The 24,927-nt window shown below is 42.2% G+C and overlaps 1 pseudogene; it reads right to left on the bottom strand.

Moving 5' to 3' along the window:
• Window positions 1-10,383: 10,383 nt before the first annotated feature.
• LOC127051007 (NACHT, LRR and PYD domains-containing protein 3-like) overlaps window positions 10,384-24,927 on the bottom strand; it is a 58,200-nt pseudogene continuing 43,656 nt past the window's right edge.

Below are 24,927 nucleotides of genomic sequence, written 5' to 3'. Positions count from 1 at the left end.
ACTAAAGACAAAAGAGTACTGTGAGAAATTCCAGCTTGAACTAACCACAGATTTGAGACACTTCTAGAGGCATGAGACGGTAAGATTCTGACTGCATCTGAAGAGAAACAGGCAGTTTTCAAAGACAATATGATTCAATATTGATTTTAAGCTGCAGCAGTCACAGTTGCCTATCAACACAGAGCAAGAATTGGATAAAGCCAAGAAATGTAGTGTGTCTCATTGAGGAAAGAAAATCACTGAAAAGAAATCTCCTGAATGTTACGACCCAGGATATCGTAGGGAAAAGAAAAATAGAACAAGAATGCAGACAAAGCAGCAAAAAGCGATGCAACGAAAGATTAATGGAGATGTGCTGCAGACTGAGCAGCTGAAGCTGAAGCTGCTGCTGTGCTAGGAAACCACAGTCCTTTACCAAATCACTAAAACGTGGCGTGGAAACTGCAAAACAGGAAATGAGTCAGTGAAAAGCAAAGATGGGGAAATACTTAGAGCTCAGGTAGAACAAATAAAACCAGCTTAGCAGAGCATTTTGAAGAAGTCCTCAACAGACTTTAATTAAATGGGCCAATATGATCACCTTGATATTAGCATGGGTCCAATAGAGACGTCAGAAGCACAAGCTTCAGTCAAGAAGTTGAAAAACAACAAAGTGGTGGGAGATGATCAAACCACAGCAGAAATGCTAAAAATGCCACCCTTCTAATGAAATTAGCATGGTTATTCAATGAAACCTGGGGAAAAGAGACCTCTCCTGACTAGTGAAAATATTGTCAGAATACCTAAAAAGGGTGAACTGACTACAACAACTGGAGAGGAGTTACACTACTGTCAGTTGTAGAGAGAGTTTTCTGTAGTGTGATACTAGACAGGATGAAAGAGGCAGTGGATGCCAAACTTAAGGAAGAACAGGCTGGATTCATGACCAAGAGATATGGAGGATGGCATGGACTGCACTCTCAACAAGTTTGCAGATGACACTAAACTGGGAGGAGTGGTAGATATGCTGGAGGGTAGGGCTAGGATACAGACGGACCTAGACAAATTAGAGGATTGGGCCAAAAGAAACCTGATGAGGTTCAACAACGACAAGTGCAGAGTCCTACACTTAGGACAGAAGAATCTCATTCACTGTTACAGATTAGGGACTGAATGGCTAGGGAGCAGTTCTACAGGAAAGGACCTGGGGGTTATGGTGGATGAGAAGGTGGATATGAGTCAACAGTATGCCCTTGTTGCCAAGAAGGCTAACGGCATATTGGGCTGTATAAGTAGGGGCATTGCTAGGAGATCGAGGGACGTGATCATTCCCCTCTATTCAACATTGGTGAGGCCTCATCTGGAGTACTGTGTCTACTTTTGGGCCCCACACTACAAGAAGGATGTGGAAATATTGGAAAGAGTCCAGCGGAGGGCAACAAAAATGATTAGGGGGCTGGAGCACATGACTTATGAGGTGAGGCTGAGGGAACTGGGATTGTTTAGTCTGCTTTAGGAAGAGAAGAGTGAGGGGGGATTTGATAACTGCTTTCAACTACCTGAAAGGGGGTTTCAAAGAGGATGGATCTAGACTATTCTCAGTGGTACCAGATGACAGAACAAGGAGTAACGGTCTCAAGTTGCAGTGGGGAAGGTTTAGGTTGGATATTAGGAAAAACTTTTTTCACTAGAAGGGTGGTGAAGCACTGGAATGGGTTACCTAGGGAGGTGGTAGAATCTCCTTCCTTAGAGGTTTTTAAGGTCAAGATTGACAAAGCCCTGGCTGGGATGATTTAGTTGGGAATTGGTCCTGCTTTGAGCAGGGGGTTGGACTAGATGACCTCCTGAGGTCCCTTCCAACCCTGATATTCTATGATTCTGTGTAAATAAGTTATTTATAATAAGGACCATCACAGAAGCATGTATAGAATGGCAGGATCCCCATATTATCAAGTTAATTGATTTTCAGAAAGTATTGGACAATTTGTATAGATATCCATTGCAGAATATTCTTCAGTCCTATGGAATCCTGGCTAAAGTCTTCATTGGCATCAAGGCTATGTACAAAGATGCAAAGTGTGTGATAAGGGCGAACAATAGAGTGGTTCAATGTAGACTCTAGTGTGAAATAGAACTTCGCTCTATCTCTGCTGCTGTTTGGCATTGCCATGAACTGGATAATGAAGAAGTGTAATAGCAATACTAACATTGGCATAGCATGGGTTGATGGCAAATGCCAAGATGACCGAAACTTTGCTAATGATATTGTGCTATTCCATGACACACCGGAAAAGCTACAAACAAAGGCAGACATTCTGGCAATAACAGCAGGTGAAGAAGGGATGAAAAATCAGTTATGGCAAAACAAATGTCCTTGAAACCCAGACATCAAGCAGTTATACCATATTAGAAAGCAAAAACTTCAAGAAAGAAGAACAGTTCATCTGCTTGGGCAGCACCATACTGGTCAACGGAGACCTCAAGAAAGAAGTAACATCAAGGATAGGAAAGGCATCCACTAAACTCCACAATGTATGGGCATCAAAGCTATACAGCACTAGAACAAAACTGAGGATTTATAATTAAAATGTGATTTCAGTGTTAACAAATGGCCACAAAGTTGGAGACCTACTGATACATTAGACTGAAAACCAGTTGGCTTTGAAAATAAATGCCTAGGAAAGATTGTGGGCACTGGATGGAGAGACTTTATCATCAGTGAAGAGAACCACCAGCTCAACTCCACTAAAATGCAAAGGGAGCCTTGGAGGTATTTGGGGCATGTACACTAGATGCCAACACACAGACTATCTCAGGAAGCTGTCAAGTGGAAACCAACTGGTGTGAGGAAAAGAGGGATCTCAAGACAAACCTGAAGAACACCACTTAGCAGAGAGGGCAGAACACTGGATCTCAATACCATGGAGCAAATGGAAGTAGGAGCAAATGACACAGAGGGATGACAGAGGTTGGTTTCTGGCCTGTGCCCCAAAACTGGTGTGACAAAATGTAATAATAATATAAACTATCTGTACAAAATGTAATAATTACCTCTAAGAATACTACTCCACATTTATAATATATATAAATATGTGCCTATGCCAAGTTCTAAGCACATTTGCTATACATTAAAAATACAATTGCACAATGAAACAAAACCAGCAGCTGCTCCCCACCCCAAACCAGAAACTAATCAATCGATGAGCGTCCGTGATGGTGATACGTTTCAGAGGGGTAGCCATGTAAGTCTGTTCCAGCAAAAAACAATGCTGGCACCTTAAAGACTAACAAATTTATTTGGGCATAAGCTTTCATGGGCTGGAACCCACGTCATCAGATGCATGAAGTGACGGTGATGTGAGTGGTCATGCCCAGTGGTCAGAGCAGGAATGAGGCCTACTCGTTAGAGCAGGAGTCGGTAGTCAGGAATCAGCACCCAGGCTCAGAACCAGAACCAGAAATGACATGCCAAAGACTGAAGGCAGGAATAAAACCAATTTACCTGAGTAAGGCAAGACAGGGGCAAGGCCGCAGCCAAGGCAGGGAACAAGTAGGTTCAGGTGAATGCTTTGCTGCTACTGGGCTGAAGAGCCAATTCTGATGACTCTACCAACAAATCAGGCTCTGTAGCCAATAAGGCAGCTTACTACAGGCCAACTGTGCTCATTAGGTGGCTTGGAGATTTGTTCTGCAGCAAGCCCTGATTCCTAACAATGAGCAAAGTCCAAAACAATAACCCACCTGGTAGTCAAAAGGCAGCCTTTATCAGAAGGAGCAATTACTTACAGTATACAGTAACTTGAATTCTTTGAGATGTTTCTCTGCAGATGCTCCACTTCAGATGTGCATGTGCCCCATGTGCCTTCCATCAAAGAGTTCTTTCCAGTAATGTCCAGGTAGTCTGCACATGTGCCCTAACTATCCTCATGCCCTGTACTGAGGGCATATTTTGTACAAAGTAGGACTTGTGAGGTGGTATTTGAAAACTCAATCTGCCAAATATCATTGTCCTGATAAAATATGTGTATCAACTTTGTATGTAAAGTTGTAAAATTCTACTGCATAACATTGCTGTAATATGTGCCAAGCTTTGAAAAGCAGGCACAAACCAGAAACAAAAGAAAAACCGACATCTAAGCCAGGTGTAAACAAAGTCAAGTGGACTGTCACCTAGTCAGTCAATTTTTGGCAGGAAGAAGGATGTGAGCGAGAAATTTACATACTATACTGGCAGACAAACAATTGGGGTATCCCATCCCCCATACCTCATGTCGCCTGGACCCAGGTGGAAATAATCCTCAAAGTGGGGAGTATAATAAAAGAATGAAGAAACACTGAACTGAGGGCAGGGTCTGGTTTGGAGGCTTCCAGCCAGTTTCAAAGAGCATGTGGTGAGAGACCTTGGCCTTGAATCCATTTAGCTTGCTAAGTTAGGTATTAGTTTGCATTTTATCTTTTATTTTCTTTTAAACCAATTCTGACTTTTATGCCACATTACTTGTAATCACTTAAAATCTATCTTCTGTAGTTAATAAATTTTATTGTTTTATCTAAACCAGTGTTTGGATGGAAGTGTTTAGGAATCTCCACCTGAGATAACAGGATTTGTGTGTATCATATTTCACTGACGAAATGACAGACTTTCTATGAACTTGGATCAGAAGCAGAGAGCTGGGCAGTCCAAGACACACATTTCTGGAGACAAGTCTGGGACTGGGAGTTTGTTGGTTTCACACTGTATGTAATTCAGGAGTGGCTGGCCACAGCATTCATATAATTCATCTGGCCAAGAGTGGTTGTTCTCACAGCAAAGCAATATAAAAGGCACCCCAGACTGGATAATTGAGGGGAGACAGCTGTTCACAGTCTGGATTGTACACTGGGTTAAAGTAACAGTGAGAATACATCAAACTGTGTGTTGAGGGAAAAGAAACAGGCCAAAGCAAACATCAACTCATCAAAAATCCCTCCAGAAAAAGCAGCAGCAAAAATCAAAATGGTATAAAAGAACAGGCTACTTTGTGCCTTTACAGTATAAAGCGGTACAAGAGGAGAAAAGAGAAAATTCAGGGATAATATTGCCAAAAAAGCTGAAGTGGCTATTGAAAGAGGTGATGGAAAAACATTTTATCAGCTCCACCAGGTCCATTTTATCAGCTCCACCAGGCCCTTTACACCAACTGCGGGGCCTGTCAAGAATAAACAAGGAAAGACTTTCACCAAAAAGGAACAAAACAGAGCAAAAGGTAGAAGCACTTTCAAGAGATGCTAAACAGACCAAACACCACAAGATACTGACAAAGAAGTTACATACACACTCAATCTCTCCTGCTGAAGCTGGCCCACTTTTTATAAAACACTTTAATAGTTCATGGGGCTAGTGTGAGAGAGAGAGAGAGAATGACAGCACATCCTATTGGCTTTGGCACTCACCTGGAGGGGGCGACTTGGGGTTCCAGTCTTGCACAAGTAACTAATTATTTATACAAAGTGTAACACCATCAGTGAGATAGAGAGAGCACCCCCACCCCCAGAATAGCCAGCTGTCTCTGTGAGAGGAGACCTATGTTCAAATTCCTACCCCAAATTGGGGGGGAGAGATAGCTCAGTGATTTGCACATTGACCTGCTAAACCCAGGGTTGAGAGTTTAATCCTTGAGGAAAAAAATTGTGGATTTAATTGGGGGATTAGTCCTGCTTTGAGCAGGGGGTTGAACTAAATGACCTCCTGAAGTCCCTTCCAACCCTGGTATTCTATGATCCAGGCTTCTCATGTGCCAGGTGAGTGCTATAAACCACTGTGTTTCTCCATTGTCATGTGAGAAAAGGCTGACTTGGCTTAGGTACCTAACTCCAAGACAGGGTTCACAACTGTGAATCTTTAATTGAGAGGCTCCACCCCACAGCACAGTTAGCCACCTAAATCCCTTTGAAGGGTGTGGCTTAGATCACACACTGTTCCTCAGCATTTCCTCTTGGCTAGTTTATTTGGCTTCCCACTCAGCTTGCTAGTTTCAGTGCACCCCATTTATAGGCTCCTAACTCTCCCATGCATTCAGTGCTTAATTTGTAATGAAAGATACATCAGAGAACAAGCAATCAGGTACCACAGCTCAAGCATTTACTTTCATAACTGACATGGCAAGACCATAGTTGCCAGCCCTGTCACAAATTAAGCACTGCATGCATTGACTGGAGAGCCTGGGCACCTAACTCCGGGCTATGTTATTGTTAAACTGACCTAATTTTCTAGTGTAGACAAGACATAAAGAAGCATTAGGTGTTGCAATACTAAGCCTAAGTCCCCTTTGTGGATCTACCCATAAATGTATATTCTGTTCATTTATGACATCATGAACTTAGCTGAAATAACCGTAGTTTGTGTGATATTCTTTACCTCATATTCACCATCATAGGTGCTGATACTGTAGGTGCTCCAGGGCTGAAGCAGGAGTGGGAGGAGGTGGAGCACCTCCTAGGAACTAGGGAAGTTGGCACCTCTGTTCACTATAGTGGTATGATTATGACAATTATGGTGGACCCTGTACAAAATGTGTCATGTGAGGTGTCAATGGAAAAGTTGTGATTTGCTGAATATGATTGTCCTATTTGTATGAATGTATCATTTTGGTATCTGAAGTTATGAATATTGACTATGTATCTGTATTTCAAATGTGCTTGCTCCTGGGTAACATCCACAACTTTAACTAAGCTAGACTTTGCTAATGGCCCATCCTCGAAAACAATTAGCCATGAAAAGGGCGTGTCCTCACCAGGGGGATGCTTCAGACAGCCTATGGATAATGACTTATCCAGCATGCAGAGGAATGTGACTAGCCCACATGATATTGAACTCCATTTTGGTACCTGTATTTTTCCCACAAACTGGGCTGGGAACAAAGGAGTTCCCACCCTATGGAAGAAACTACAAAAGGGGAAGTGGCATCACCAAGGGGCCTCACTCTCCACACAACAGAACACCTGGAAACACTTTAGAACAAAGACTGAAGTGGGAAAGGCTGGTCCCAAACAGGGAAGAAGGAATCCTGCCTGTGTATGCCCTTAATGGACTGCTTGTAGTATGTAACAGCGTGAGACACTGCTTGATTCAAATCCTATCTAGTGTATAAGACTTAGATTGTGATTTTGTTTATTTCTTAGGTAATCATCTTTGATCTGTTTGCTATTATTTATAATCACTTAAAATCTATTTTATACTTTTACCTAAAACAGTCTGTTGTTTGAAGTACAAAGGGAAATCTGCTGAGGAACAGGGGGCTGGTACGTTGTCCTTTCCACATCGAGGAAAGGGTAGACTAGGTAATAAATTCTTACTGGTCAGGCTTTGGACCAGGGGAGGATGGTAGAGCTCTGGGCTCTGAGGGTGGGGAGCTGGGGGTATTTTAGCTGGAATCTCTCTATCATTGGTTTATGTCAGGGCTGGCCACAGCATTCATGAACACGGCTGGGTGTGGCCCCTGCCTCTGAATGTTTGTGGAAGGGCAAGCTTGAAGGGCTTTGCAATTTATCACATCACAGTGTGAGAGGGAACCCAGATTGGTAAAACAGAGAGCTCAGTGGTACAAGCCACAAAGGGGGAGATTACATGAACACACTTTTTAAATGAAGCAGCTGAGGCCACACTTTTATGATGAGGGTGAAACAGCACAATGACTTTCCAGAATGATGATTCGCTGGGAAAAGCTTCAGGGGATATATTATGAGTGACAGCTTCCCACGTCTTTGATAGCTCTTCGTAAAAACTTTTGAAAGCTTTTGCGAGGTTGTCCTTCTCAGTTACTGGCAACACAGACGTGAAAAGATTTGGGTCTGGTTTTTTTTTCTGGAATCTCCCCAGGTGTGCTTTTGTGAGAAAGTTCTGCAGAGATATCATTAACCAGAATGCCATACATCTCTGTATTAGAAAATGTGCCATCAGGTAAAGAATTGGATTCCAATTTCTTCTGTGCATCATGTAGTGGTTGAAGTCTTTCAATCAGGAATTCAAGTTTTGTATGAAGGCTTTGCCAAATTCCTTGTGCAGCTGCTTGAGATTGCAGCTTTTCTACTGTTGAACTCTTTGTGATCTAAAAGTCACACTGAGATGGCCCATGCCTTCTGAACACTCTATGCAGTCAATACAGACTAAACCATCTTGCCTGTACAACTGGAACTGGAATGCTGCATTCAAATGCAATCTCTTTGCCATTATAGAAGAAGGTTTTGTGTTTTACTTGAATGCTTGAAAACTGAAAGAGCATCTATTATGAACTTTTTTTATTCAGCGATTTTGGGAACACCTGTTTCATGATAGACAGCAGGTGAGCTGGGCAAGACAAACAAAGCAATTCAGGTTTTTCATTCAGCTTTACATCTAGTGAGAACTTTGTGAAGTAAGAAGCAGAGGTGGAATTCAGTGTTGCCATGTCCTTTCAGATAAGTGCATATTCATTTAAAGTTTTACTGACACAAGCTGCAACCGTTTGACTATTTGCTAACTTTACAAACTCCAAATCTGCCAAAACAAGTGCAGGCTTCTCCACAACAAAAGAAAAACATTAAAACAAAAATTACCAGGGTGGGGCGGTCAAGAATAATGGTGATTTGTCAACAATCAAAGCACTATATTTCCCTCCTTCTTCTCTTTAATTTTGTTGGTCAGAGCAACATCATTCTCCTCCAAAATTTTCTTGGTCAGATTGATTAAATTTGTCAAGGATTTTGCAGCTGCACATAAATTTCATATAAAGTTCACCAAAGGACCAACAGCAAGGCCTAGCGGCTGTCGTGAAAAGCAGAGGGCACATACAATTTCACTTAGCACATCATGTTGATCTTGCTTTTTCTGCTGTGACTAGATGAGTGCTGATTCCAATGTTTGCTAGTTTCTATTTTCGCCTTCTTGTTTTAGAATTGTGTCGTTTGCTCTCCAAATGTTCTTTAATTCAGTCAGCCTGAGGGTCAGCTTTGATGCCACACCCTTTGCAGTGCATGCACTCAACTTCAGCCTTTTCTCCTGTTTGTTTGTTTTTTAAAAAAAATTTCAAATACTTCCTCGTGTTCTGAAACGTATTTTGATACAGATTTTCATTTTTTCCCCATTTTAATGGGTCAAATCTTTAAATCATTGTCGGGTAACAGCTTGAAATGTGTACGTGGTGAGCATGAGATTCATCAGTAAGTTCAGATGCACATACACATGAGTGTTTGAGTGTGTGCCTGTTTGTTGGTTTATTCTATGTATCTTCTAGACTAATACGTAGCCTTACTTGACTAATGTAAAAGCAGCAAAGAATCCTGTGGCACCTTATAGACTAACAGACGTTTTGGAGCATGAGCTTTCGTGGGTGAATACCCACTTCCTCAGATGCATGTAGTGGAAATTTCCAGGGGCAGGTATATATATGGTAGCAAGCAAGCTAGAGATAACGAAGTCAGTTCAATCAGGGAGGATGAGGCCCTGTTCTAGCAGTTGAGGTGTGAAAACCAAGAGAGGAGAAACTGGTTCTGTAGTTGGCAAGCCATTCACAGTCTTTGTTCAATCCTGAGCTGATAGTGTCAAATTTGCAGATGAAATGAAGCTCAGCAGTTTCTCTTTGAAATCTGGTCCTGAAGTTTTTTTGCTGCAGGATGGCCACCTTAAGGTCTGCTATAGTGTGGCCGGTAGGAGAGCACTTCAACCTCCCTGGCCACACTATAGGAGAGCACTTCAACCTCCCTGGCCACACTATAGCAGACCTTAAGGTGGCCATCCTGCAGCAAAAAACTTCAGGACCAGATTTCAAAGAGAAACTGCTGAGCTTCATTTCATCGCAAATTTGACACTATCAGCTCAGGATTGAACAAAGACTGTGAATGGCTTGCCAACTACAGAACCAGTTTCTCCTCTCTTGGTTTTCACACCTCAACTGCTAGAACAGGGCCTCATCCTCCTTGATTGAACTGACTTCGTTATCTCTAGCTTGCTTGCTACCATATATATACCTGCCCCTGGAAATTTCCACTACATGCATCTGAGGAAGTGGGTATTCACCCACGAAAGCTCATGCTCCAAAACGTCTGTTAGTCTATAAGGTGCCACAGGATTCTTTGCTGCTTTTACAGATCCAGACTAACACGGCTACCCCTCTGATACTTGACTAATGTATTATCAGAACACTTATATCTCATTCAATGTATTGTATTTTCCTAATAAAAATGAGTTTTTATCATTTGAATGATACAAAAGTAGGGTGGAAATTGGAAAAAAATTGAATAATATGTTTTGTAAAGACCAGGATTTATTTTGGGGGGGGGGGTACGAGGTGAGTAAAAATCAGTTTAAACTGAAAATGAAGGACTTAGGCATTAGTAAACATATTACCTTTATTTTTCTTGAAATCATTTCTGACGTAGGTCTCATTACTTGTAGTCATTTAAAATCTCTCTTTGTAATTGATAATCTTGTTTTAATCTAATCCATTGAATGGATTGAAATGTTTAGGAAACTCCACTTGGGGTGACACGTTAGGAGCATATTATTATTATGCTGCATTAGTGTTGCTGTGGGAACCTGAGAATTAGTTCAACAGCTAAAGTGAATTTTAAGCTACTCCATCAATATGGAGATTTCCTAATATGGATGCAGCTTAACGAAATCTCTCTAGAACATAAGAATGGCCATATTGGGTCATCCTGGGTCAGACCAAAGTTCCATCTAGCCCAGTATCCTGTCTTCTGACAGTGTCCAGTGCCAGGTGCCCCAGAGGGAATGAACAGAACAGGTAATCATCGAGTGATCCATCCCCTGTCGCTCAGTCCCAGCTTCTGGCAAACAGAGGCTAGGGACACCGTCCCTGACCATCCTGACTAATAGCCATTGATGGACCTATCCTCCATGAATTTATCTAGTTCTTTTTTGAACCCTATTACTGTCTTGGCCTTCACAGCATCCTCTGGCCAGGAGTTCCACAGGTTGACCATGCATTGTGTGAAAAAAAATACTTCCTTTTGTTTGTTTTAAACCTGCTGCCTATGAATTTCATTTGGTGACCCCTAGTTCTTGTATTATGAGAAGTCATAAACAACACTTCCTTATCTACTTTCTCTACATCAGTCATGATTTTATAGAGCTCAATCATATCTCCCCTTAGCCATTTCTTTTCCAAGCTGAAAAGTCCTAGTCTTACTAATTGCTCCTCATACAGAAGCTGTTCTATACCCCTAATAATTTTTGTTGCCCTTTTCTGAACCTTTTCCAATTCCAATATACCCTTGTTTTAAGATGAGATGACCACATCTGCACACAGATTCCTGCCACAATACAATAAACTTGTACAGTTAGGTACAAGTTTTGAGATTCAGAAATGTGCAGATCTGCAGCCTGCCCAGGTGCCGAAGGATTCATTCCTGTCATTCAAAAGGAACAGAGACCTGAAAAGAGAAACATGTCACAATTGTCAGCAACAACTTGCTAATATTGCAAAACCTGCATGAACAGCATTGTGCTGTGCTCGTTACACTCCCAATACTAGTATGGAGCAGCATCAAGAGTGTGCATGGCCCCATGATATTGGCACTTGTGCAACAAACAAACCCAGGAACTGAAGATGACTTAGGTAACTTCATTTCTTTGAATAAGGTATGTCCCAGGTTCAGCAATAACTGCAGCTTTGATCCCCCTCCTGGTCTTCTCGAAAGCTCTCCCTTAAGGTTCAGGCTCCCAGTCATCACCTCCCCTGGCAGAGACTTGTGTCTCTCTCCCACCAAAGGGAGGTTATGGCTTGCTGTTAAGGCTGCACTTCACTGTGATTTCCCCAGCAGGTCTGCCTGGAATCCAGCACTTGTGGTTAATCTTTGTCAAGGAGCTACAACAACATATCCAAAACATTACAGAGGAAGCATATACAAAACAATACCAGTTCCTATACACATGCTAAAAGCTTACCAGAGGTCACCCTCAGTCTTATCGGGTCCTAGTAAGCTCAAGGATTGGGGCCCCTTAGACAGAAGGCTCTGTCTGTTTGCTGAATCAAAAGAAGGCCCTCGGCCTTGGGATGCCAAAAGCCCTTTCCTTGTCTGTTGGTCTCTGGAAAACCCAGTTAATATCAGTACATTCAAATCTCCCTTGTTGGTGGGACCTCTCTGGATGTACATCCTGCAGCAATATGCTCACATTACCCAGGCAAGGCGTTTTGATATTCTGGCTTTAAAGGGAAGTCAGACATATTTCAATTCCCACTTCAAACATCTTGCATGATAAAGGTTCCTTTCAGGGAGGAACAGGAGGATCAATGAACCTTGCACAAAACCTTGGATTTCAGCTACTTATATATTCATCAACCAGAGAAAACAGTATACAACAATGCTTAACAGCAGAACAAGTCCAGAAACCAGCCAATGACTCTCAAAAATATTCCACATCATTGCTGCACTACAAGACAATTTACAAATGAATGTATGCTGAGGGTGTAGAGGAAACACAGGCCTGCTTGTCTGTGAATTTAGGGTCCAATGGTTGATTTCTCCATTATGCACTATCAACAGATCAGGTTTTTTCTTCTGCAAAACTTTCAAATCCTTTGTTGTATTTTCATTTATATGATTGACAGACAAGCTGTGAAAAGAAAAATGAACCATCAGTTTCATTTATAGAGTTGCTCAAATGCCTGCAATTACAAACTTTCTGAAACAAAGGACATGGCACACCTATATTAATAAGAAATGTTCCAAGACAGCCACCTGAAACACAGAAGTGCATTGCTGCAGAGCAATATATTCTAACTATACACTTAAAAAATACAATTGCCAAAAATCTTTATCAAGCTAGAGTCAAGTTTGTAGATATTTTCCAGTAACTTCTTAAAAACAAATCTTAATAGAGCACTGCAATTTTAAAACCACAAATGCCAGAAAATCAGTGTTAAAGTTACAGGAAGAAAAGACAGCTTTGGAAAGTGTAAAAATGCAGAACCAAGGGCCCGCAATAACCTTAATTTTGCCCTCCTGACCCTTGCCATCCTGTGCATCCTCTATGTCAGGCAGATGTGTGTCTACAGCAGGGGTCGGCAATCTTTCAGAAATGGTATGCCGAGTCTTCATTTATTCACTCTAATGTAAAGTTTCACGTGTCAGTAATACATTTTAATGTTTTTAGAAGATCTCTTTCTATAAGTCTCTAATATATAACTAAACTATTGTTGTATGTAATGTAAATAAGGTTTTTAAAATGTTTAAGAAGCTTCATTTAAAATTAAATTAAAATGCAGAGCTCCCTGAATTGGGTAGGCAGGACCCGCACAGTGTGAGTGCCACTGAAAATCAGCTCACGTGCAGCCTTCAGCTCAGAACAAGCACACTCGTGAATATGTTAGTTACTCCTTTACAGAGTTTGTCTTTGACCCGTCCTCATGCAATAGCTGATCAGCAGACAAAAAGTCCCCCACTTAGGATCATGTGTCAAAGACTTAGTCCATAGGTGAAGCTTCACAATCTCCTCCTCCTGTGTACTTCCTAGGAGTTCAGCTTCACATATATTGTCCCAAAAGATCATTTGTCAGCAGGAGAGAAAAAGAACTGTAAAGAAGTAAAGAAAGTAAAACTATTTCCCCATGTTTACCCCCCCCACACACACAGTTCCTTATATCTCCTTGTCAAGTGCTGGAAATGGGCCATTTTCATTACCACTGCAAACAGTTCTTTTTCTCTCCTGCTGACAACAGCTCACCTTAACTGATCACTTTCCTTATAATGTGTATGGTAACACTCACTGTTTCACGTTCTTTGTGTTTGTGTATATACCTACTGTATCTTCCACTGCATGCATCAGATGAAGTGAGCTGTAGCCCACGAAAGCTTATGCTACAAAAATTTGTTAGTCTCTAAGGTGCCACAAGTATTCCTGTTCTTTTTGCGGATACAGACTAACATGGCTGCTACTCTGAGATCAGAAAAGGGCACTCTTCTTCTGAAATGGGAGTGTCCACACAGGGCTTTAGCTATGCATGTAGACAAGCCCACAGAGAGCACCTTTCAGAGGCTTTCAAAATGCTCTTCATTATTAGGCCCCATGAACAGTCGATCATCCTAGTAACTCCAAGTGCCAAGAATACTCTGTTATATGGTCCATGGGTCACTGCTAAATAGCAGGTGTGAATGCTATTCCAAACACTAGTCTGTTATATTGAAATATGTCAGTTGTGGGGTGGTACTTGTCACTGTCTTCTGCCTCTATTTCTGGGTAGGCTTGGGAGAGATTGCTTGAGGAGAAATGCTTACCACCTGCAAATATATCACCTATTCTAGGTAATGGATACTTATCCATATGCAATAATGGACTAATGGTAACCTTGATATCACCACAGATCCAGCCAGCCTTTCATCCATAACTTTTCATCACTACAGGAGTGCTCCATTCACACCAGTTAACCTTGAAATAATTCCAGAGTCCTATCAATACTGAAATTCTACTTCTACCTTTGGCTCTATTACAAAATGTACAGGATGAGCTTTGCAAAAATGTAGGAATTTCTCCCCTTGCAAGGACACCTGTTGCTTTGGTAGGTTTTAAGGTCCTGACACCATCCTGAAAGACATCAGCTGCCTTGACTAGAAGTTCATTAAGTTTTGATTTGGGCTGGAGTTCATAATTTCTTTTTAACAAAACCTATAGGCATTTTATCCTTTGCCAGCCCACCTGAATCTCTCTGCCATTCTCTTCCAAAAAATGCATAACCTCATCGCAAAATAGAGGTTACCACGACTGTAAACAGCATGTGCTAAGCTTCACTGCAGTAAACATACAGAGGGAGATTTCCCCTTGCGGTGGGATGTACCAATCCCATACGGGGAGAGAAGGGGTTAACGAGAGCCTGTGGCACAGACATCTGGCTGATACTTTATAGCACACAAGTGACATAGAACACAGGTCCCTCCCCTGAACTGTTTATAATCCAAGGACCCGATCTTGCAGTAGAATTTGCACAGCTGGACTCTTTACCGGAACAGAGCTCCACTGACTTCAATAGGACTCCACACAGATGTAAGAATCTGCTTACCTGTTGGACCCTAAATGATGGATATGACAGACAAGTGAGGATATTACACTAGGGAGGTGAGGAGGACTTGGGTTACAAAGCAAGTGTAGGTACATTACTCAGGGGTACATTCACAGACATGGCTTGGGGCGATTTAAATGCTGTGGTTTGATTTGGGGTTTTAGTTTTTTATTAATTGTGTTAGAGATTACAGTGCAGAGACACTGTTTTGTAGCAGATGCTGAAAAGTGAGTTTTCATGAGAGATTCAAATGAGGCGAAGGAGGGGACTTGACAGACAGATGTTAGACGGGGGCTCCAAGAACAAAGGACAGCCCGAAAAGGAAGCATCTTCTTATGGTGGGGCTCCTACTCCATACGACAATACACACTCCATATGAAACGCTACTGTTCATGTTTCACTCCTGTTAAGTTGGGTTTAAGAAGCGGCTCATCAGGCCACATCCTTGCCCCCCATCAACAGCTGCTTTCTGCTTTGCACTAAGACGATGTCAGGAGCTAGATTCCCATAACACAAGGCCAAGAAGAGTTAGAGAGACAGATGCAGCAAGAGGAACCAGTCGAGGGCAGTTTGGGAGGGAGGCAAGGGGAAAACCATGAAGGACATTTGGATAAAACCCAGATTGTATCCAAATTTACCCCGATGGTGTGCAATGAATGCTAGTTTAGATGAATGGAATGAATTCACACAGTGGGTCTGAGTAGGACAAACAGGCATTATGTCTGTGAATTAATTTTAATATACGTTAATAGAATCTATGGGTTGTTTTATAAATGGTGGCAGGTCTGCATAGTACCTAAACAACTCAATCTTTTACAGTGTATTTCTCTTCCTGATACTCCTGTGAGGTAGGGCAGAGCTACTATCCCCATCTACATAGCTGAGGCACAGAAAGACTAAGTGATTTGCCCAAGATCATACAGGGGGTCTGGCAGAGGAGTGAATGGAACCCAAGAGTCCCAAGTTATTGCCCTAATCTCTAGACCAGACTTCCTCTCTAAAAGCTAATTAAGAGTGTACAACAACTTTCTTGTGCAAACAACCCTTGCACTCTCACTATTCTGAATCTCCAGTAGATTTACACCAGAAATGCACATGTTCAGACAAAAGTTCCTTTCGATAATAGTAGGAGCCAAAAATGCAGGTCTGATAACCACCCCGCATAATGCCCTCTGTTCATTCCTTGCCTCTGCAGCAGCGTCAGCAGCAGTGGGAAGGGATATAGTGATCCCTGAACCAATGGCCCTGCTAATCCTATGTGGGGAATGTGAAGAGTAGCACAAGAGTGAGAGGAATCTGCTGGCTGCAGGTCAATATTGGCCCAAGCAATTCCTCAGGCAAAGGCTGAATACATCTGCAGAGGGAATATTCATAGATTCTAAGGCCAGATGGGACCACTATGATCATCTAGTCTGATCTCCTATATACCCTAGGCCAAAGGACTTCCATTAAGTCTCTGAAAGGGACGGTTTAGAACATCTCAGAACCACAGACTGGGGTGAGGGGGGGGGATATTTAGGATTGTGCGAAGAGCTGGACATTTAAAAAACATAGTTACCACTCCAAAGTTCTACAGAACTTGCTTTCATTCCCTCCTATCTGCCTTTCATCTTCTCTAGTCTTGTTTTCTCTCTCGTCCCGCACATTCTCAATGACTCTTTTAAGCACTTCTCCTGATTCTCTTCAGTGTTGTGGCACAGATATCTAAAAACATTCACTGGTAGCTGAAGGTTTAAAACACGTGGCTGTGTGTTTATGTGAGCTGCAAATAACATGTAAGCTAATGCTCTCCTCTGGGTCTTTTCACTCTGCCTCTCTTTTTCTGTTTCGGTTGGTTTGTCTTTGTCCCAGGATTATTTGTGGTAATGGTGGTAAATTATTTGAATGAAGGAAGGTTCTTTTAATTAAATTGTGAAAGGCTTTCAGACCTGTGTTCTCATTCCTGCTTATTAAGAGAAAGAACTGGAGGTTTTAACATGACAATATGCAGCTTCTGAGTGCACTAAGAGACACTAGTATCAGTGGGGTAGCCGTGTTAGTCTGGATCTGTAAAAGCAGCAAAGAGTGTTGTGGCACCTTGTAGACTAACAGACGTATTGGAGCATGAGCAAGAGACACTAGATCATTCAAGTTTTTCACTAGTAAATTGCAGCCTATCTGCATAGCAGTGAGAGAAAAATGAGAGCCAGTTCTTGGGATACAGGCATGGACAGTAACCTTATGATTCTAGTAAAAAGACCTTAATCCTGACACTGTGTTAATAACCACAGATAACCAGGGTCACAGGTTCAAATCTCAGCTGCAACTTACCACAATTTCTGCACTTTGCAGTTTCGATGTTTCAGTCCTTCGCACAACTGCTTCACCCCTGAATCTTCCAGTTTGTTCTCACATACGTCCAGTTCTCTCAGGGCCCGGTTTGAACCAAGAGCAGAAAAGAGCTCCCCACAACAAGCAACTGTGAAATCACAACGACTTAATCTGCAGGAGCCAAAGATATCAAGAGGAAATTGTTTATTTTTGCCTCATTCACTGCTGTCGGTGGTGTCTAGGAGATTTTCTGCTCTAGACAAGCACAGATAAATTGCAATACTCCTAGTGGCATGACAGCATCCTGAGGGAATTCATTTCCATGTGCACCTGTTGTGTTAGTTCCTGTGTATTCCACAAGGGAATGCTCATCTGAGTCAAAAGGAAAGGGAGATTGAGTGTCCATTTCTAATGGGCTGGAGAGTCCTAACAACATTCTGTAATGAGCTGCTGGTCCACAAGTGGGTATCCCTTATCTATAATGAGTCGGGGAGACAGGACTGGTCTCCAGGATATTCTGGGACTGGCAGGGATTCAGATCAGCACCTAGCCAGTAGTGGGTGCTGTTTTAACCAGAGTAATAAGGAGAGCAAAGTGACATCCTGGGGACAGTGAATATGGCTGACATAGAGATGGCCAATATGTGTGAGGGTGAGCAGCAGGCTGCAAGCAGTAGGGAGAGAAGGCTGGGTAGCAGGATCCTGAGAGCCAGGGAAAGTAGGTGGGGGCCAGCCCACAAGCCACTCTCAGTAACACTTGCTGCCTGAGCTGTGTTATCAGTATGACTGTAACCCAGACATCTCTTGGTGCCAACTGGCTGAGGGCACAAGAGGTGCACAGTTATTTGCAAGGGATCTTGTGGGTCTGATGTCTACATAACTGTGCACCAAAGGGGCAGTATGTAAGGACTATACCAACATCCAGTAACACATTGGTTGTTCTAATCATGGTGAGATGCATGTACAAATGATGTTTAAGGAGTTATTCATCTATAGTGAGAAGTATGTTCTAAAGCTATGTAAATTAAGACAAGTTATCTGAAGCTGATAAACAGGTTTTATCCAGCAGTGGGTAGGAGATGCTTATCTCTGCCTGGCTGTCCATTGTGTATTGTGTGTCTTAGAATGTAAGTCTATCTACATGTACAACCACTAGCTAATCAAGATTGTGAAATTGACAAGAGATCACAAAATCTCCAAGAAGGAGCACACAGCAGGAGAGTGTCCTATTTGTGATGAAGATCAAAGAATTAGGGCTGGTCTACACTACACACTTAGGTCAACATCATGCATTTTATGTCAGCCTAACTCTGTAATCATCTACACTAAAATGTAGCTCCCACCAATGCAACTCGCCCGCTACACCGACTTAATTCCACCTCCACAAGAGGTGTTGCACTTAAGGAGATGTAGTTAGGTCAATGCAGTGTCAGTGTGTAGACACTGTTGCCTACATCAGCTGTTGCTGCCTTTCAGAAACCATCCCCCAATGGCAGTTAAATTGGTGCAAGCGCTCCTAGTGAGGATGCACGCCACCGACCCAAGGAGCCGGGTTTGGACATGTAAAACAGATTCAATTACTGCAGTGGCTGTATATTGACATAACCTAGGTCGGCGTAGGCACGCGTGCTGAAGGCAGCACGTGAGCTGATTTTCAGTGGCACTCACGCTGCCTGGGTCCTGGCCACCAGTTCGGGGGGCTCTGCATTTTAATTTAATTTTAAATGATTCTTCTTAAACATTTTTAAAACCTTAATTTACTTTACATACAACAATAGTTTAGTTACATATTATAGACTTATAGAAAGAGACCTTCCAAAAATGTTAAAATGTATTACTGGCACGCGAAACCTTAAATTAGAGTGAATAAATGAAGACTCGGCACACCATTTCTGACCTACTAACCCCTGACCTAAGTCAACTTAATTAGTCTGCTTTATCAGGGGAATGCAGAGAGACACTCAGTATCTTTTATCTAGCTGCCAACTGCCTTGTTTTATGAATGGAGGGTTATAACCAGCCTGGTTGTTAATGACTGGGGGGAAAACTTTGCGTGAGATACTCTCCTGTTTGACAAAGTATCTTATTATCAGGGGGAGCTAGAGAACAGGGGACCACAAACAGGAGAGTTTGAGAGGGGGGAGAATGAGAAGGCAATCCCTCTGCCGAATCAAACAAGGTGTGAGTACAAACCTTGGGGTGAGTGAGTCTGAGTTTGCTTGACTGTTTGTTTGTGTCTTTCTTTCTCTTTCAGGTTTATTTCAGTTATTCGGACAGTTGGGATTGTGTGTCTGGGGACTGTTTGAGCCTTGTTGCCTTGATCACCCTTGATCAGCCTCAGTCAGGTTAGTGATCACCTTCCCCCTGTGTGATTAACAAGAGGATAGGACTGACCTAGCAGAGAAGGCCTTAAAAGCCAGAGGCTAAGTGACTAGGGGACTGCAAACAAGGGAGTTTGAAAGAGGGCTTGTAGGAGGGAGTCTTGAGGCAGTGACTATGGTTAGGAAGGGCCATATCACCTGTGCCAATACTGCTCCTATCTCCTCCACTTGTACCTGTAGCCAGACAGAGAACCCGACCACGGATGTTTCTACCCAGATCTTGGTGTGGTTTTGCAGAGACTGTGGCCTGCATTTCCCACTCACATAAAACCATGCTGAGGGGACCATCCAGTGTGAAAAGTGCCTGCTGGAGGAATCTCTCAGGAAGCAGGTGGGAGAGCTACAGGAGGAGGTGGCTAGGCTGAGGAGCATCCGTGCACATGAGGAATTCCTCGAGAGTATTGATGAGATGTCAAAGACAGGAGAAGTTATCCAGCTACAGAGGACCCCTGGCACACCACTGGGGGAGGAGGATATGACTTTGTCAGAAGGAGGACATTGGCAGCTGGTTACTTCTGGCAGCAGGCAATACTCCACCATGACACCCATCCCACCTCCAATGTTGATGGAGAACCGTTATGCTGCTCTGGCAATTAGAGATGAGGAATAGCCCGCTAAGGTGGAGGAGGAGAAGCCATGTACCCCCAAGGCTGGGAGGTCTTCAGCCACCACTCCCAGGAGGAAACTTGGAGTAGTGGTGATTGGAGACTCTCTTCTGAGGGGGACGGAGGCACCTATCTGTTATCCTGACCTTGCCTTCCAGGGACCCATATCCGAGACGTTACGGAGGGATTGTCAAGGATCATCCGACTCTCTGATTACTACCCCATGCTATTCATCCATGTGGGCACTAATGATACTGCGAGGTATGACCCGCAGCAGATCAAAAATTACTACAGGGTTCTGGGGGTATGGATGAAGGAGGTCGGAGCGCAGGTGGTGTTCTCTTCGATCCTTCCAGTCAAGGGTAGGGGCCTGGGCAGACAGATGCATCCTGAAAGTGAATGCCTGGCTGCTAAGATGGTGTCACCAGGAGGGCTTTGACTTCCTTGACCACGGGATGATGTTCCAGGAAGAAGGACTGCTAAGCAGAGATGGGATCCACCTATTGAGGAAGGGGAAGACTATTAAACTAGTGAGGAGGGCTTTAAACTAGATTTGAAGGGAGCAGGAGACCAAAGCCTACAGGTAAGTCAAACACATGGGGACTTGAGAGAAGGGTCAGAAATTGGGGAGAGCATGGGCTGTAATAGCAGGGATCAACAAGAGACAAGACTGAACTTTGTGGAGGGAATCAAATTACTATCTTAAATGTCTGTATACTAATGCAAGAATATGGGGAATAAGCAGAAAGAACTCATAGTGCTGGTCAATGACCACAACTATGACATAGCTGGCATCACAGAGACCTAGTGGGACAATACGCATGATTGAAATATTAGTATAGAAGGGTACAGTTTGCTGAGGAAGGATAGGCAGCGGGGAAGAGGAGGTGTTGCCTTATATATTAAGTATGTATACACTTGATCTGAGGTTGAGATGGAAATAGAAGACAGACTTGTTGAAACGCTCTGGATAAGGATAAAAGTGGTAAAAAATAAAGCTGATGTCACAGTAGGGGTCTTCTACAGACCACCTAACCAGGAAGAAGAGGTGGATGAGGAGTTTTTCAAACAACTAACAAAAACATCCAAAGCACAGCACTTAGTGGTAATGGGGGATTTCAACTACCCAGACATCTGTTGGGAAAATAACACCGCAAGGCACAGATTATCCAGTAAATCCTTGGAATGGATTGGAGACAATTTTTTGTTCCAGAAAGTGGAGAAAGCTACTAGGGGAGAGGCTGTTCTAGACTTGATTTTGACAAATAAGGAGGAACTGGTTGAGAATTTGGAAGTGAAAGGCAGCTTGGGTTAAAGCGATCATGAAATAATGAGTTCATGATTCTAAGGAATGGTAGGAGGGGAAACAGCAAAATAAAGACAATAGATTTCAAGAAGGCAGACTTTAGCAAACTCAGGGAGTTGGTAGGTAAGATCTCATGGGAAGGGGGAAAAATAGAAGATAGCTGGCAGTTTTTCAGAAAAACATTATTAGGGGCACAAGAGCAAACTCTCCCACTGTGTAAAAAAGACAGGAAGTATGGCAAGAGACCACCCTGCTTTAAACCAGGAGATCTCAACTGATCTAAAAATCAAAAAAGAGTCCTACAAAAAGTGGAAACAAGGTCAAATTACAAAGAAGGAATATAAACAAATAACACATGTATGTAGGGGCAAAATTAGAAAGGCCAAGGCACAAAAAAGATCAAACTAGTTAGAGACATAAAGGGTAACAAGAAAACTTTCTACAAATACATTAGAAGCAAGAGGAAAACCAAGGAGAGGGCAGGCCCATTACTCATGAAGAGGGAAAAACAATAACAGAAAATGTGGAAATGGCAGAAGTGCTTAATGACTTCTTTGTTTCGGTTTTCACCAAGGTTGCCATAGAGAATGCCAGTGAAAATGGGGTAGGTTCATATGTTAAAACAGGAAAAGAACAAGTTAAAAGTTACTTGGACAAGTTAGATGTCTTCAAGTCACCAGGGCCTGGTGAAATGCATCCTAGAATACTCAAGGAACTGACTGAGGAAATATCTGAGCCATTAACTATTATCTTTGAAAAGTCATAGCAGACAGGGGAGATTCCAGAAGACTGGAAAAAAGCACATATAGTGCCTATCTATAAAAGGGAAACAAGGGCAACCCAGGCAATTACAGACCAGTCAGCTTAACTTCTGTACCAGGTAAGATAACGGAGCAAATAATTAAGGAATCAATTTGCAAATATCTAGAAGATAATAACGTGATAAATGATAATCAGCATGGATTTGTCAAGAACAAATCATGTCAAACCAACCTGATAGCTTTCTTTGACAGAGTAACAAGTCTTGTGGATGGAAGGGATGTGTTAGAGAGCTTACTCCTTCACTCTCACACTTCCCTGGTCCTTCTTGCATGAACAGAGAGCAACAATACCCGAAGTCCAAAGGTGCAAACAATTCGATGTTTATTGGAGTGAACTTTCAGCAAGCTTAAATCCAAGTTTCTTTTCCTTATTTTTGAATCCCAATTTACTTGCTGTTTGCCCCTAATTTATATAGTAATATTCTTAGCTCTACCTTAACCAATCATTCTACTAAAATTAACCTAACCAATCCTAACATATTGTAACATGATTAGCTAACCAATTATATCCCACCACCTTAATTAGTTTACACCCAGCAAAATTAATTATACAGCAGACAGAAACAATCACAGAACCAGACAGAGACCATCAAATAAACATACAAAACACTACAGAAGTGAGGATTTTACAACTACATCTATACAGACTTAAGGGTTCTCCAGCTGTGTCTATTGATAAGTGAGTTCTTGCCAGACAGAAAACTATCAAACTAAATTTCCTTTTACATGTTTTAGGCTCTTCCCTGTCTCTGGAGGTGATAGATCGAATCACCTTCCTAACAGCCCCAGATTGCCTTATTTCAGTATGACTAGTTTGGAATGTGAGGATGTGACCATAAATTTCCCAGTTTATGGCTGGCCTCTGCTGCTTAGCCGAAGGTCTTAGCCTAAGAACCAGGCCTCAGACTGTCACAGTAAGAGAAGGCCGTTACACAGACAGACAGTGATTTTTGATTATTTCTTTATACCTCTATAACTAGCTAAGTGATAAGAATACACCTAAATTCTTAAAGTATAGGCCTTTGCAGGCAGGCCTGAATATCTATATCCTAACAGGATGCGGTAGATGTAGTATATTTAGACTTTAGTAAGGCTTTTGATACAGTCTTGCATGACCTTCTCATTAAGAAACTAGGGAAATACAACCTAGCTGGAGTTACTAATAGGTGAATGCATAACTGGTTGGAAAACTGCTCCCAAAGAATAGTTATCAATGGTTCATAGTCAGGCTGGAAGGGCATAATGAGTGGGGTTCTGCAGGGATCAATTCTGGGTCCAGTTCTTTTCAATGTCTCCATCAAGGATTCAGATCATGCCATAGCAAGTACATTTATTAAGTTTGCAGATGATACCAAGCAACTGCCTTAGAGGAAAGGATGAAAATTCAAAATTATCTGGACAAACTAGAGAAATGATCTGAGGTAAATAGGATGAAATTCAATAAGGACAAATGCAAAGTACTCTTCTTAAAAAGGAACAATCAGTTGCACACATACAAAATGGGAAATGACTGCCTAGGAAGGAGTACTGAGGAAAGGGATTTGGGGGTCATAGTAGACCACAAGCTAAATATGAGTCAACAGTGTAAAGCTGTTGCAAAAAAAAGCAAACATCATTCTGGGATGTATTAACAGGAATGTTTTAAGCAAGACACCAGAAGTAATTCTTCTGCTCAACTCTGCGCTGATTAGGCCTCAACTCGAGGATTGTGTCCAGTTCTGGGTGCCACATTTCAGGAAAGATGTGAACAAATTGGAGAAAGTCCAGAGAAGAGCAACAAGGATGATTAGTTTCAGAGTAGCAGCCGTTTTAGTCTGTATCCGCAAAAAGAACAGGAGTACTTGTGGCACCTTAGAAACTAACAGATTTATTGTAGCATAAGCTTTCATGGGCTACAGCTCACTTCATCGGATGCAACCGATGAAGTGAGCTGCAGCCCACGAAAGTTTATGCTACAATAAATTTGTTAGCCTCTAAGGTGCCACAAGTACCCCTGTTCTTTTTAAGGATGATTAGGGATCTGGAAAATATGACCTATGAGGAAAGATTGAAAAAATTGGGTTTGTTTAGTCTGGAAAAGAGAAAACTGAGAGGGGCCATGATAACAGTTTTCGAGTATCTAAAAGGTTGTTACAAGGAGGAGGAAGAAAAATTATTCTCCTTAACCTTTGATGATAGAACAAGAAGCATTGGGCTTAAATTGCAGCAAGGCAGGTTTAGGTTGGACATTAGGAAAAATTTCCTAACTGTCAGGATGGTTAAGAACTGGAATAAATTGCCTACAGAGGTTGTAGAATCTCCATCACTGGAGATTTCTAAAGGTAGGTTAGACAAACACCTGTCAGGAATGGTCTAGATAGTGCTTGGTCCTGCCATGAGTGCAGGGACTGGAGTTGATGACCTCTCGAGGTTCCTTTCAGTCCTATGATTCTTTTCAGTATAAGCAAATCTAAGTGCAATTTGAGCAGAGTGGTGATCCTGAGGTGAAACT

Source organism: Gopherus flavomarginatus, chromosome 5 (genome assembly GCF_025201925.1).
Source record: "Gopherus flavomarginatus isolate rGopFla2 chromosome 5, rGopFla2.mat.asm, whole genome shotgun sequence".
NCBI classification, from domain to species: Eukaryota; Metazoa; Chordata; order Testudines; family Testudinidae; genus Gopherus; species Gopherus flavomarginatus.
The sequence above is the reverse complement of the archived record's forward strand: the minus strand, read 5'-3'. Positions and strand labels throughout refer to the sequence as shown.